This window comes from Vicia villosa, unplaced genomic scaffold (genome assembly GCF_029867415.1).
Source record: "Vicia villosa cultivar HV-30 ecotype Madison, WI unplaced genomic scaffold, Vvil1.0 ctg.000349F_1_1, whole genome shotgun sequence".
Classification (NCBI taxonomy): Eukaryota; Viridiplantae; Streptophyta; class Magnoliopsida; order Fabales; family Fabaceae; genus Vicia; species Vicia villosa.
In genome coordinates, this window is record NW_026705156.1 from 248,404 (window position 1) to 263,956 (window position 15,553).

Below are 15,553 nucleotides of genomic sequence, written 5' to 3' on the forward strand. Positions count from 1 at the left end.
GTTTGAGCAAACTTGAAGGTATAGATGAATGTTATTTTGAAGTTAACAGGGATGATCGTGCTTTGGATGTTTCCAGAAAGATGGGAGCATAGGAAAATGCATATTCCAAGGAAGAGGTTAGATAAGATGGTTTATATGAGTGTGCAGTTGACTCCATGTTTGGTATATGAATGATGTACGGGAGGTAAACCATGCATACAACACTCAACAATTTGTTGTTGATATAAGCAAAAGAACATGTTCCTGTAGGTTTTGGGATTTGGTATGCATTCCATGTAGACATGCTTGTGCAGAAATTAGCTATAGGTAACTAAAACCTGTGGATTTTGTGGATGATTGCTACTTTAGTGAAAAATATATACTTTGTTATAAATTTCCTATAAGCTCAATAAATGGGATGGATATATGGCCTACAGTTGATGTAGATGAATTACTCCCTCCTTTGTACGAGAAAGGGTCTGGTAGACCAAAAAATCTTATATTTAGGGAATTAGATTAGGGTGGTACAAGGATGAGGAGAGTTGGAGTGATCCACGGGTGTACTAAATGTGATAAAATGGGTCATAACTCCCAAAAATGCAAGGCAACAACTCAAAATCCATAAGTTTAAAAAGAAAGGTAATTGATTATTATGTAAATTTCTTGATTTGATTGTAGTATAATGGTTCATTTGGTAAATATCTTGATTTGATTTATTTTAGAGAAAGGCTCCAAGACTAAGTAAAGCACAAGCAAATGGTAGCACAAACTGAACCAGCTGGTGTGGCATAAACGGAACCAAATACTGTGGCATAACTGAACCTACTTCTGTCAAGAAATATGAAGGTCCAAGAAAATTAAGCGACATGCTGGAAAAAATGAAAACCAAGTCAATTACAGGCCCATGTGCAAGCAATGATGAACCAATGATTATACCAGAAAATGAATATGGTACTTTGACACAGGAACCTGTTGTGGTGGTAGCAGACCCTAGGCTAGGGACTTGCTTCAGGACAATGAGGTCTTGGGATGACATTGGAGAGACAGTTGATTAGGCTTATATAATGATCGATGGATTTGTAATACTTGCAACAATGATTTTGCAATCCTTTTTACTGCTAAGATAGTTGCAAATTTAAATTTTTGAATCATGTTGTAATGATTGCTGAGACAGTTGCTTTATGCTTATGTAATGAACTTTTTAAGACATAATGTTATGATATGTTTGTTAGCATTACAATGACTATACTTCATTTCTCAGTGGCTTCTAAGCAGAACACAATATGTTTGTTAGCGTCTCAATCTCATTTATTAAACCAACAGTTGGCCAACAATAATGCATTGAAACAAATTTGAACATTACATTGATACAATATCAAATAGGGTTAATACCTATTTTCACCCCTGCCATATGGGGTTGGTTTGAAAAACCCCCTGCAAAAAAAAAAAGTTGCAAGAATTCCCCTAACATTTGAAGATTCTCTCGTTTTAAACCTTATAAAATATTTGTTTTTAAAACCAACATTGCCATTTGAAGATTCGGTCATTTTGAACCCTATAATCTTGTAGATTATGTCATTTTAAACCCTCTAGAATATGACGTGCAAGGTTGGTTTTACTAAAAAAAAATAATTTACAGGGTTCAAAATGATAGAGTCCTTCAAGTGGCAAGGTTGGTTTCAAAAATAAATTTTTTACAAGGTTTAAAACGAGAGAATCTTCAAATGTTAGGGGAACTCTTGCAATTTTTTTTGGCAGGGGGATTTTTCGAACCAACCTCATATGACTGGGGTGAAAATAGGTATTAACCCTATCTAATAACATCCATGATACAAACCTGAACAATAGAACATTACATTGAAACCAAAAGCGAATCAATAACATTACATTGAAACAAACTTGAACATTACATTGACAGCTAATTCATTTTCAACACAATAGCTAACAACATCTATGATACAATAAGGGAAACCAATAATAAAAATGTCTTTTTCCTTTCAATTTGTAGCAGCTTCTTCTATTTCTCAACCTTCTTTAAGCTTGACTCTTTTCCATATTCTTTTCCAAACTCTTTTCTGAAATTGTTTCTGAAGTCTTTAAGATAGCCAAGTATTACTTCACAATTATTGCACTTAATATCTGCACTTGTGAATCTTTCCTTATATCGAGTGTTCAATAATAGTTCATCAACTTCATCATCCCAAATGAACAACTCACAACTTATATCACTCTACAAAAAAAATCAAACAATTGAAACAAGAAGAAATTGGGGAAGAGTGGATTTACAATAACTAATATCAATTATTTTGAACCAATGATATGTACCTTTCTAAAATTTGCTTCTCCGGAACTTTCTCTTAGTGTTTTCGTGGGTGTTCGAAACCCACATCTTCATTGATAGATTGCAATCACATTTGGATATTTCTCTTCCAATAGGATTCCCGATAGAAGAATTTGTGCTACCCCATTTCAAACCCTAATTTCCAATGAAAATGACTCGGAGAAGAGGATGAAGAAGACGACTTGCAGTGACCTATGGAAAAGACTACTTGCAGTGGAATATGGAAAAGACTACTTGCAATGACCTTTGGAGAAGACGAGTCAGAGACGAGGATGTAATGGAAAAGACATTTTCATAAAAACAATTTTCTGAGGTGGCATAACTTTGTCCAACTGTCACTTAAAAAAAATTAAGAAAAACAGTTTTTCATGACACATAGGCATCACACAATCTTTATATGGCGGAATTGATTTTGCAAAAAAAAAATTATATATTTACAGGGGGATAAATCAAAACTCGTCTATATGATAATGGGTAAAATGATATTAATCCTAATAATTAGTAATATTTAAGAAAATAATGTTGTAAAATGTAATAGATAAGTAAGATCATAAACAAGGAGAAGAATTTTTAATTTTAGAGGTGCAAATATAAAAATAATATGAATAAATGTTATATATATATATATATATATATATATATATATATATATATATATATATATATATATATATATATATATATATATATATATATATATATATATATATATATATATATATATATATATATAAAGTAATAATTGGTATTTAAAAAACAATATTTACTTGAATACTAAATTAGATATCTCTTCTTAGACTCATCACAATTATGTTTTTTATTCAACTAATGATTTAGTGATTGAGACTATAACACAAATTTGTAGATAACATAGTGTCAAATAAAAAGTTTCAATTTCTCTATTGTATAAATCATATACTATAAAAAGCAATAACATTGAGTAATATGAACCAGTACTATACTAATAACATAATAAAATTTTATCATAAAAAATAAGTTAAATTATTCTTTCGGTCCTCTATTTTGGTGTTTGCACAATTGTATTGTTCGTATTTTATTTTTAAACAATTTTAGTTCCTCATCCTCATTTTGGCGTAAAAAACACTTATATATAACCTTTTAAAATATGTAGTTCATTTTCAAGTGGGGACTGGGAATCAAAAGTGAAGATGAAGGACCAAAAAAATATATTTTTAAATGTGAAACATAAGCGTTTTTTGTAGTCAAAGTGAGGATGAGAGGTCAAAAATATTTAAAAATAAAATAGGGTGACTAAAATTGTGAAAATACAAAAATAGAAAGACCAAAACTGTAATTTAACTTAAAAACTACTAACTCCAATCTCATTTATAAGAAAAAATTCTATTTTTAGATACATTGAATAAATAATGTATCTAGACACTATTTCTTAATTGAATGTTAAATTATTATGAAAAAAATATGAGTCTTAAAACATACTGTATTTTTTAACATGTTGATTTTATGTTCGAAAATGCATATGTTACTTTTTCACGAGGTTGGTAAATCAATTTCATATGCCATTTTTTTCATAGATTATTTTTTATATATTTAATTAGGACGTCTCTTTAATTTAATTCATTTACTTTATTTTTAAAAGATAAATTATGATGATTAGACTTTTTGAAAAGAAAACAAAAATTCTATAAATATCGTGATGTAAATGTCTAATTATGGTCATAATCATTTTAAATGTGTGCAAGAAATGTCAAGCAGACGTGACTTTAAATTATAGGAGTGGATTTTCTTCGTATAACAAATTTGAAGGACTATAACAAATACAACGACAAAATTAAAAGACTAAATTGTCTTATCTTAACTTTGAAAACCAAAATGCTAATTTACTTCCTTTTTTTTATGTTCTATGATATCATGCTTTATTTTTATTTTATAGAGAGAAAAATTGTCAATTTTTGCAATTTTCTTAGATAATAATTTTCTTTTTTTATAAGTTAATTCAAATAACTTTAATTTTGCAATTTTATTCCAATTTACATGCTCCCATTAGAATCTTGGGATTAGGTCTAGTATAGTATGTTAGCTTAATTTCTATCAATCACTAACATGATAATATTAAGTAGATAATCCTCTTTAAAAAAAACCCTAAACATTAGGTAGAACTTGTTAGAACAAGATTTGTTCTTATCAATTATCTTAGTTTTGATGATAACAATAATATGAATTTTGCTTAAGATAATATGGTACTCTAATCCAATGCAATTTCCCTTTCAGGAAATATATAAAGAGTACGCATAATTCAGCGCTCAGAAGATGTGTCTCAAATGGTTCAGCATGCAACATCAGAACATGGTCTGGCAAGACATCAGAAGATGGTCGAAGCAGAATCAGAACATGGGTCTATGGAAGCATCAGAAGAACATGAGATCAGAAGCACTGAAGATCAGAAGATGGTATCACGCTCAGAAGCACTTCAAGGTCAGAAGATCAGAAGATGCTTTGCACCAAGCTGTTTGACTCTGATGATATTCAAACGTCGTATTCACAAACATCAGATCAGAAGGAAGTACACGTGGCAGACTACGCTGACTGACAAAAGGAACGTTAAAGCTACTAAAGGCTACGTCAGTAGACACAGCGTGAACAAGGCTCGAGGTAGTTGACAAAAGCGTATAACATTAAATGCAAAGCTGTACGGAACACGCAAAGCATTAAATGCATTCAACGGTCATCTTCTCAACGCCTATAAATATGAAGTTCTGATGAGAAGCAAGGTTAACGATTCTGCACCAAAACAACTCATATCAAACTTGCTGAAACGCTGTTCAAATCTAAACTCAGAATCTTCATCTTCATCAAAGCTCACTACATTGCTGTTGTAATATCTTAGTGAGATTAAGCTTAAATTGTAAGAGAAATATCACAGTTGTGATTATCGCTTTTAAGAAGCATTTGTAAACTCTTGAATAGATTACATTAAGTTGTAAGGAACTAGAGTGATCAGTTGATCAGTATACTCTAGGAAGTCTTAGCAGTTGGCTGAGCAGGAAGTCTTGGCAGTTGGCTGAGCAGAAAGTCTTAGGAGTGAACTAAGCCTAGAGTGATCGTGTTGATCAGTAGACTCTAGAAAAAGTCTTAGGAGTGAACTAAGCAGTTGTTCCTGGAGTGATCAGGTTGTGATCAGAAGACTCTGGAAGACTTAGTTGCGGCTAAGTGGAAAACCATTGTAATCCGTGCGATTAGTGGATTAAATCCTCAGTTGAGGTAAATCATCTCTGCGGGGGTGGACTGGAGTAGCTTCGTTAACAGCGAACCAGGATAAAAATAATTGTGCATTTTATTTTTATCGCTCAAGATTTTAAGTCACACTTATTCAATCCCCCCCTTTCTAAGTGTTTTTCTATCCTTCAATTGGCATCAGAGCGCCGGTTCTAAGGTGCAAGCACTTAACCGTGTTTAGAAAAGATTCAGGAAGAGAAAAACGCTTCATTTAAAAGATGGTTGATGAAAGTGAAAGGACTATACCTACACCTGCATCTACATCTGGCTCTGCTGAGCAATACAACGGTAACAATGGTTATACTAGACCGCCGGTATTTGATGGTGAAAACTTTGAATACTGGAAAGATAAACTGGAAAGTTACTTTCTGGGTCTAGATGGTGATCTATGGGATCTTCTGATGGATGGTTACAAACATCCAGTAAATGCCAGAGGCGTGAAGCTGTCAAGGCAAGAAATGAATGATGATCAAAAGAAGCTTTTCAGGAATCATCATAAATGCAGAACTGTTTTGCTGAATGCTATCTCTCATGCTGAGTATGAGAAGATATCTAACAGGGAAACGGCCTATGATATATATGAGTCCTTGAAAATGACTCATGAAGGAAACGCTCAAGTCAAGGAGACCAAAGCTCTAGCCTTAATCCAGAAGTATGAAGCCTTCAAGATGGAGGATGATGAAGACATTGAAAAGATGTTTTCGAGATTTCAAACTCTGACTGCTGGATTGAGAGTTCTTGACAAAGGATACACCAAGGCTGATCATGTAAAGAAGATCATCAGAAGCTTACCCAGAAGATGGGGTCCGATGGTGACTGCATTCAAGATTGCGAAGAATCTGAATGAAGTTTCTCTGGAAGAGCTTATCAGCGCCTTGAGAAGTCATGAAATTGAGCTGGACGCAAATGAGCCTCAAAAGAAAGGTAAGTCTATTGCATTAAAATCTAATATCAAGAAATGCACTAACGCTTTTCAGGCTAGAGAAGAAGATCCTGAAGAATCAGAATCTGAAGAAGAAGATGAACTGTCCATGATTTCCAGAAGGCTAAATCAACTCTGGAAGACCAAGCAAAGGAAGTTCAGAGGCTTCAGAAGTTCAAGGAAATTTGAACGTGGAGAATCTTCTGATGAAAGAAGATTTGACAAGAAGAAGGTCATGTGCTATGAATGCAATGAGCCTGGACACTACAAGAATGAATGTCCAAATCTTCAGAAGGAAAGTCCCAAGAAAAAGTTTCATAAGAAGAAAGGTCTTATGGCAACCTGGGATGAGTCAGAAGATGATTCAGAAGATGAGCAGGCCAACTGTGCGCTGATGGCGACAGAAGATGACGGATCAGAATCTACATCAGAATCAGATTCTGAAGAGGTATTCTCTGAACTTACTAGAGATGAGTTAGTTTCCGGTCTAACTGAACTTCTGGAACTCAAGTCTCAGATTAGTCTCAAATACAAAAAGCTGAAAAAGCAATTTGAATTTGAAACAAAGAAGCTTGAGTTGGAGAATTCTGAATTAAAAGAAAAACTTTTAAAATTATCCAATAATGTTGGATCTCCTTCTGATTCAGAAAAATCCACTCCTAGTCTGAACCATATTCTGAAAGAATATGATTTAAGTTTCAGGAATTTCCTATCTAGAAGTATTGGCAGAAGTCAACTAGCTTCTATGATATATGCTGTATCTGGAAACAAAAGAGTTGGCATTGGTTATGAGGGTGAAACCCCATACAAACTTGAACCTGCTGATGAAATGAAACTCACATACAAGCCATTGTATGATCAGTTCAAGTATGGCCACTCTCATGATATTAGGCACACTTCACATGCACAAAGTTTTCACATTACACACACTAAGAAGCATGTGACACAACCTAGGAAATATCATGAAACTCACATTAAGAATTATCATGCTGTTCCTCCTATTGCTTACAATGTTAAATCCAAGTTCAAACAGAACTTGAGAAAATCTAACAAGAAAGGACCCAAGAAGATGTGGGTACCAAAGAAAAAGATTATTTCTTTTGCAGATTCTCTTGATAACAAAGAAGACAACATTCAACATGACATGACACCTGGATTCAAGTTGGTCTCAACACTTGAAGGGAAGAAAGATTGTCTTTCAAGTTCTGGTTCTTAAATCTGTTGAAGAAACTATGTTTAATATACAACATTGAAACATTGATTGTGGACAAATCAATAAACATCTGTTTTGATGATAAACTTGTCTCTGATGAGACAAAGAGCTTAAGAATTTCTGCAGATACAGTTTTGTCTTATCAGAAGTTGCAGAACAAAGAAGTGATCCTCCAGAAGCTGTGTACATTAGAGGTAATGGATCAGAAGATCATTCAGACTTATATCAACACACTTCAGAAGGAGTATTTCCAGAAGAGAAACTTGATCAACTCAGAAGCAGTAATCAGAATTCGAAGGCGTAAAATCTCTCTGATATTTACAGCTGTCATCTATTATCTGATGATGAACACGTATCTGTACGGTTAGTACAAAGCGTGCAGTTGAAAAGACGCCGACCTAGGTAACTGTATTGAATCATGTCATTTACCACGTTCTCTCTCTCCTCATGTCACTCATCATTTAATAAAATTGATTTCCTTGATTCTGGAACTGTTCAATTTTTTTTAATTCGTCTCTATATATGTTTTTCAAATCATATCATACATCTTTTTCGCTCCTTTGTCTCTCTCTCTCCCCTTGCATTCTCTCGTTTGAAAAGTTCTTAGCCGTTTTCTACAAACCCTAATCGAAAACCCAGTTCGCTTCTCTTGCTCGTTTTTTTGTTCATTCTGTTCAATGGCTGCTTCTTCATCTCATTTTGCTGGGTCATCTACTCTTCTTCATATGCACGATGAAACACACCAGGAACTCACTCCTGTTGTTGCATGCTCCATCCCCAAAAATAAATTGGAAGTTTTGTGTGAACTCATGGTCGACTTTGATAACCTTGAAGAAAATCAATTTCATCTTAAAGAAGACATCATCTTTCAAGGATGGACCTCATTGTTTGCTGAGTTCGTTGGCCCTGTTTATCCGGATCTTGTCAAAGAGTTCTGGGTACATGCTGTGGTTGCACCAAAAGCTATACTCTCCTTCGTCCATGGAAAGTCAGTCGTTGTTACTGAAAACATCCTAAGAGTGATGTTTGATCTGAAAAATCCTGAAGGGGCTTTTGAGTCTGATCAAAGAGAAGATGTGGAAGATATTCTATCCACTCTCTATTCAAATGTCAAGAAAACTACACATGTCAAGAATTTGAAAGATATCTACAGAATCTGGACAAAGATCCTTCTCGGGTGTTTCTACCATAGGAAATCAACTCATGCCTCGGACTTCATCAGTAATGATCAAAGGTATATTCTTTATTGCATTGCCACTCAGAAGAAGGTTGATGCGATTTACATTATCTTCAACCATATGTGGAAAGCAGTAAAGGATTCCAGGAATGCTTTCAGAAAGGAAAATGCTGGAACAACCATTCCTTTTGGTAGGATTATTACAAACCTTCTGGTACATTCCAAGATTGTTGAAAGTCTGAAGTCTGAAGGTATCATCAAAGATCTTGCTGTCACCACTGGGGCTTGTCTGAATGCCTTCTCTTTAAAGAAGATGAAAATCATTGACACTGCTCTCAATGTTCCTGAACCTCTAGCTGGAACAAGAACCATAAGAGAACCAGTACTGGCTGACTTTGAAACCTTCTTCAATAGTGAGGTACCTGAAGTCAAAACTGTTTATCTGAAATCTCTTGAAGAGAACAAGAGTTTTAAAGATCAAGACAAAGGTGCCCCTTTCAAAGTAAATCGCAAGAGGGAAGAAAGGACTAAAAGAAAGCATGATTATCCTTCTGCTGTCTCTAAGAAACAAGAGGTTTCTAAAAAGGTGATTGCTAATGTTGTTAAGGCCGTATCTGATGACTTTGAGAAAGAGAAAAAGAAGAAGAAGTCAAACAAAAATAATGAGATGGTTGAAGTTGTTGAAAAGAAGATAACCAAGAAGAGGAAGATGATTATTCAAAGCTCTGATGAAGACAATATTCCTCAAGAAGCTGAAAACCAACAAGAAGTTCAGGCTTATGTCAGAAGGAAAGAAATCTCTAGAGGCAAAGCAAAGATTGTTGAAGAGCCAAAGAGTAAAAAGCTGAAGAAAACGAAGGATGTGACCAAAGCGCTTCTGAAGGGTTCAAAAGGTATATGCATTTCTGAACCTATTTCTGTTCCTGTTGTTTGTTCAGAAGCTACACCAATAGAGGTTGTACCTACCCCTGAACCAGAAAAAGCCTCATCAGAATCACCCGTTGTTGTCCATATTCTTACACCACCGTCTTCCCCTATACCCATTCTTTCTTCACATGCAAACAAATCCAATTCTCTTCCTCCCTCACCTTTTCCCTTCACAAAATCTCCACCATCTCCTCAATCCATTCCGTCTCCCTCACCCTCCACTAATCTTGTCTCTGACCAAGCTGTTGACAATCTTGTTCTGAACATACAACCCCTTCAAACTCTCTTTCCATCTCAACCTTCTCCCAATACCACTCTTGAACATACTCCCTCCACCTCTCAAAACAATCCTTGTGATTCTCCTTTTCCAACCTCTGCATCACATGAGCAACTGCTCCGTGATTGCAACTACACTCCCAAGCCTCGTCCTGAAGCTGAAGTGGTAGTGTTAGATTCTGATACTGAAGCAGAATCTTCTTATAGGTTGGATAGAGAACCTCTTCCATACTTCACCTCCAATCCTGCCTTTTCAAAAACCCAAATAAAATCCCGCCCTGTATATCCTATTGGTGTAGTTTTTGAAAACATAAAGAGGAATCTCAGAAGTATCTTTGATACTCTCAGACTCGCTGAAGGTTCTGGATTGAATGATGTTGCTATGCGGAACTTCTGGAGGATCTTTCGCAGAGAATCAGATGCTCTGTTTTTAGAAATTCAGGAAGCCTGTGTAGCTGCTGCCCCACGGCCTCGTGGAATTCTGCGGAATTACGAAGACTTCTGGTTTGCTCGTCTCAGAGGCAGATATCTGTTGGAAGAGAAGCCCTTTGTGGATGAATTGGAACAGTTGAGACTGGCTGCTGCAATGGAAGCAAACCCATGTAGGGACATGGTTATCTGGATTCCTGAGTATCCTGTTCTGCTTGGAGACTTCAAGACCTTATTTGACTTTCTGAGGGAAAACCCGTCTGTGAAAGACCCAAGCTTGGTCATTCCAGAAGTTGTTGATCCACCAGTAGTTGAAGGTCCTTCTGCTCCCAGGAATTTAGCTGCCATTCTTCAGGCTCTAGAGAATGGAGACTCTGAAATTCCTGCTGCAGAGTATGGAGATGCTTCTATGCAAGAAGCAGATGCTGAAGATCATGTTGCTGAATCAGACCCTGTTGAGGATATCCCAGCAAATGATACTTCTATGGAAGCTGCAGATCAAGTTGTCATTCCTGTGAATCAAAGCTGTGAAGCTTCCTCTGGTGAACCTTCTCGTCTTGCAAGGACTCTAGAAGAAATTCAGAGGAGACAGGATGAACAAAGCTCACTCAACGAGAAGTATGATGCTTTCATTGAGAGGCAAGAAGGACACAACAACGATGTTAAACAGATGCTGGCCAAGATCTTATCAAGACTAGGGCCATCTTAGATTGAGTCTGTGTTGTTTCTTTCTTTTCTTTGCATCTGTTTTGTTTCTGTGCATCTGATCTTTTCATCCTGTACTTTTGTACCCATTGGTTGAACCTTAATGAGATCATCTTCTTCCTCCATGTGTTCTGTTTTATACATCTGAATTTTTTTTATATTCTTTTTGATGTTATGACAAAAAGGGGGAGAAGATAAATGATAAATGATTTGATTAAATCTATCAGTTGCTGGGTAAAGGTTCCCACACATTCACTAACAAGAACTGCAAGTTCTATATGGTTTAAGTGTTTTGCAGGTACAGAGAAGTGAAGTGTGAATCTTCAAAGCAAACACTAGAAGCAAAACCATGGAAACTGAAGCAAGCTGAGTGCTGTCAAGCTTCAGAGATCAGAAGCAAGAAAGAAGAATGAATCAGAAGCACTGATAATAGAATTTGAATATCATTGTCTATCCTGTTATGACAAAATTCTATTTGCCCTGATACATATAATGTTATGGCTCTGATACATTATTTGCTCTGATACATGTTTTTAGCCTAAAATGCTCTGATACATTTGGCTCTGATACATATCATGTATTTGAATATACATTTTATGTTCTAACTCGTTCATGCTGACTTTTGTCGTTTAGTTTTTGTTCTGTAACATTTCAGGATGTAGAGATGCTCAGATGATGCTCTGGTACATTCAACAATGTTCTGATACAAATCTAGCATGAAGTGATGTTGGTAGACATTCAAAGTTCTGAAGCTATCCGAGGGAAGCAGAAATCAGAAGATGTGAATGTCCTAAAAGATCCAGAAAATTCAAGTTCTGAAGCTGTCCTGAATGGAAGCAGAAGTCAGAAGCTGTGAATGTTCTGAAGATTAAAGAAACTCAAGTTCTGAAGCTGTCCACGATGGAAGCAGAAATCAGAAGCTGTGAGTGTTCTAAGGATCTAAAGAAATTCAAGTTCTGAAGCTGTCCAATGGAAGCAGAAGTCAGAAGCTATGAATTCTCTGAAGGCAGAAGCTTATATGATCGTCTCTACCGAAATAATCAGGGAAGTCTTTTATCAAAGTTCTTCGAGTATTTATTTCAGGGGGAGATTATTTATCTCAGGGGGAGATTGTTAATCTCAGGGGGAGACATATTCATATGCTTATGCTATAGCTGTGTAATTTGTCTTTTGCCGTCTACTCTTTCTGATCGCAAATTCATATCATTTATATATGTTTTTGTCATCATCAAAAAGGGGGAGATTGTTAGAACAAGATTTGTTCTTATCAATTATCTTAGTTTTGATGATAACAATAATATGAATTTTGCTTAAGATAATATGGTACTCTAATCCAATGCAATTTCCCTTTCAGGAAATATATAAAGAGTACGCATAATTCAGCGCTCAGAAGATGTGTCTCAAATGGTTCAGCATGCAACATCAGAACATGGTCTGGCAAGACATCAGAAGATGGTCGAAGCAGAATCAGAACATGGGTCTATGGAAGCATCAGAAGAACATGAGATCAGAAGCACTGAAGATCAGAAGATGGTATCACGCTCAGAAGCACTTCAAGGTCAGAAGATCAGAAGATGCTTTGCACCAAGCTGTTTGACTCTGATGATATTCAAACGTCGTATTCACAAACATCAGATCAGAAGGAAGTACACGTGGCAGACTACGCTGACTGACAAAAGGAACGTTAAAGCTACTAAAGGCTACGTCAGTAGACACAGCGTGAACAAGGCTCGAGGTAGTTGACAAAAGCGTATAACATTAAATGCAAAGCTGTACGGAACACGCAAAGCATTAAATGCATTCAACGGTCATCTTCTCAACGCCTATAAATATGAAGTTCTGATGAGAAGCAAGGTTAACGATTCTGCACCAAAACAACTCATATCAAACTTGCTGAAACGCTGTTCAAATCTAAACTCAGAATCTTCATCTTCATCAAAGCTCACTACATTGCTGTTGTAATATCTTAGTGAGATTAAGCTTAAATTGTAAGAGAAATATCACAGTTGTAATTATCGCTTTTAAGAAGCATTTGTAAACTCTTGAATAGATTACATTAAGTTGTAAGGAACTAGAGTGATCAGTTGATCAGTATACTCTAGGAAGTCTTAGCAGTTGGCTGAGCAGGAAGTCTTGGCAGTTGGCTGAGCAGAAAGTCTTAGGAGTGAACTAAGCCTAGAGTGATCGTGTTGATCAGTAGACTCTAGAAAAAGTCTTAGGAGTGAACTAAGCAGTTGTTCCTGGAGTGATCAGGTTGTGATCAGAAGACTCTGGAAGACTTAGTTGCGGCTAAGTGGAAAACCATTGTAATCCGTGCGATTAGTGGATTAAATCCTCAGTTGAGGTAAATCATCTCTGCGGGGGTGGACTGGAGTAGCTTCGTTAACAGCGAACCAGGATAAAAATAATTGTGCATTTTATTTTTATCGCTCAAGATTTTAAGTCACACTTATTCAATCCCCCCCTTTCTAAGTGTTTTTCTATCCTTCAGAACTTGTACATGACAACAATAAGCTAGAAATTTCCTTTTTCACATTATTTTCTTTTGTACATAAAACTAAAATTCTTTTCTTAATCACAAATCTAAAACACTTAACTAAATTCAAACTCTTTCACAATTAAAGAAAAAGTACTAATGTATCTCTTGCTTAAGAGAACCACTTGAGGTATTTTCCTAACAAAAATACCAACAAACATAAACTCTCTGGCTCGTTGATTTTTCTCGTTTCGGGACAAGTTATTTCCATTCTACCGCATCGAAGATTGTGCCAAATGTTAGAGTGCGAATATTAACGCCGCCTATTAAAAAATAAAAACTGAAGGGATGAACTACGTAGCTCTGATTTCTCTGTTGCACGTTAGCGATACGTAGGCACGGGATTCGAACAATCTTGGCGAACTCAATTATTTAAAACCCTTTATTTCCCTTCATAACTCACTGCATGCATTCCCTTAGCAAGTAAGCATCAAATAACACACCATTTGATTAGAAACAACAAGAGTGGATCCCGTAGATTACTACGGACGCGATGGGTGCTAATACTTTCCCCTTGCATAATCGACTTTCGTACCATTCTCTTGGTTGCGAGATCATCATTTCTCTTTTTGAGGTTTGCTGGATATTTCCTTTCCCTTATTGGGATAAAAAAAGTTTAGTGGCGACTCTGTGTTTTTCGCGGTAGTGACACCAGGAACTATAGGTTGTGACAAATGCTACTTCAAAGTATGACCTTAGAAAGGTTGTAAAAGAGGTTGAAAGGTTGGAAGAGCTTGACATGCTCCTTATCCCATTGTTGGCGGTGTTAAATTTTGCGACGTTGGAACCGTAAGAGGGGTATCTATAAGCAAAGAATTTTTAATCTATGGGAGAAGTGGAACCTTCCTTGCGAGATATGGAACTCCTGTTGCATATGCCGATTGAGTAGGTCACTTTTAATGCTACTATGACAACGGAGATTTAATCGATGACCTTTGATAGGAAGAGATAGATTCTCTAAAGGGACAAGAATGATGATCTAAGATCATGGTGAAGAGATGGTGGTTCTTCATGAGAATTTGTGAGAATTAGAAGTCGATTCCCATGGCCAGTGTCATTGTTCTGTACTAGAACCAAATATATGTGTAGATCAAACAGACTTGAGCTCTGATGTGGTGGAGTGAACTTAAGGTACGGTAAAGCAGAGGTAGACCTGTAAGGTTAACACTCAAACACTCAAGTCAATCAATGAGAGAAAAATTAGTTTACGTATGTGAATGAGAGAATACATGAAATGACGCACGTTGTACTTTATATACGACAAATGGTTAAAACCATTTCCATGAGACACGCCTCATTAATTGGTTGGTCGTTTGATCAAAATCTGGAGATCGAAATTTGATGCCCTTAATTTGGGTGATTCTCTTCTATTCCATGTGCGTTTTTGCGCGACACTTACTATTGGACATTTCGTCATTGCCATTTCGAATGGTCCAGAACGATTCTCTCAAATTTATATTTATTATCAGAATTTAAAGTTTTAATAATTTTTATAATATTTTATGTTTATAAAAATTTATCAAACAATTGAAAATATTTTAATTCAATCAAGTAATTTATAAGTTTTCTGATATTATATAATTTATAAATTATCAGCTAAATGTTCATCTGCAATGAGATAGTTTATAAGTTATTCACTATTTTTTTATAATATTTTTATTCTTTTATTATTTCATTAATTTCTCTTTATATAACAAATAATTAATAATATTATTGATGAATTTATAATAAATATATCATTGAACTTTTAAAATGGTATAAATTAAAAAAAGAAAATTGAAAATCAATTATTT